Consider the following 777-nt stretch of genomic DNA (forward strand, 5'->3'; position numbering starts at 1 on the left):
AATTGCATATGTGTTGCTTAATTAAATGTTTCACTCTACTGGAAATGAACGTAACAATTAACTTGATAACTTTGTAGTAATTTGTTCACCGCTTTCAAGTAAATCTCGGTCCACACTCTATGTCGTTCTAACTGCATGTGCACGTAGTTGATGTGTACAGTGTAGTTGAATGAATCGTTTATTTTCCTTTCCGTTACTTTCTAAGAGGAGGCACATGTGACCATAATCATATACTTAGTGAGACCATTGCTCGTAAATTCTTCAATTGCAGGTCGGCGTAGTTCAAAATGTGAAGAATATGTTGCATAGAACGCATTATAAATTTTGAAACTTTTATCTTGCCTGTTTTAGGACAAATAAATGCAGATTGTCATCAAACTAAATTCCGCCAATTGCTCAAACTCCCTTTGTCTGATACTGATGAATCTAATTTCACAGCAGGATTTTAACAATTCGTACAATTATTGAATTAATAATTGTAACAGGGTTCAATGAATAAGTTAATGAATGAACCTATGCCAGTCCCAATGATAAGATTACGAGCTCCCACTACGTTTACGTGTTGCTCATAGCTACTCGTGCCATTAATATTATCCGTTACCCATGCAAAAGGTCTATGTTGGCCTCTATTATAGTTTCTCAGGTGTTTGCCGAGAACAAGTGAAATAGAGTTCTTAACCATGAGGTAAAATGTGTAGCGAGACTATCAGTGAGCCAATAAACAAAATATCATTGAGTCATTTATATAGAAGAACGAAACGGTAATCTTACAGTATG

Source organism: Schistocerca serialis, chromosome 9 (assembly GCF_023864345.2).
Source record: "Schistocerca serialis cubense isolate TAMUIC-IGC-003099 chromosome 9, iqSchSeri2.2, whole genome shotgun sequence".
In the NCBI taxonomy this organism is placed as follows: Eukaryota; Metazoa; Arthropoda; class Insecta; order Orthoptera; family Acrididae; genus Schistocerca; species Schistocerca serialis.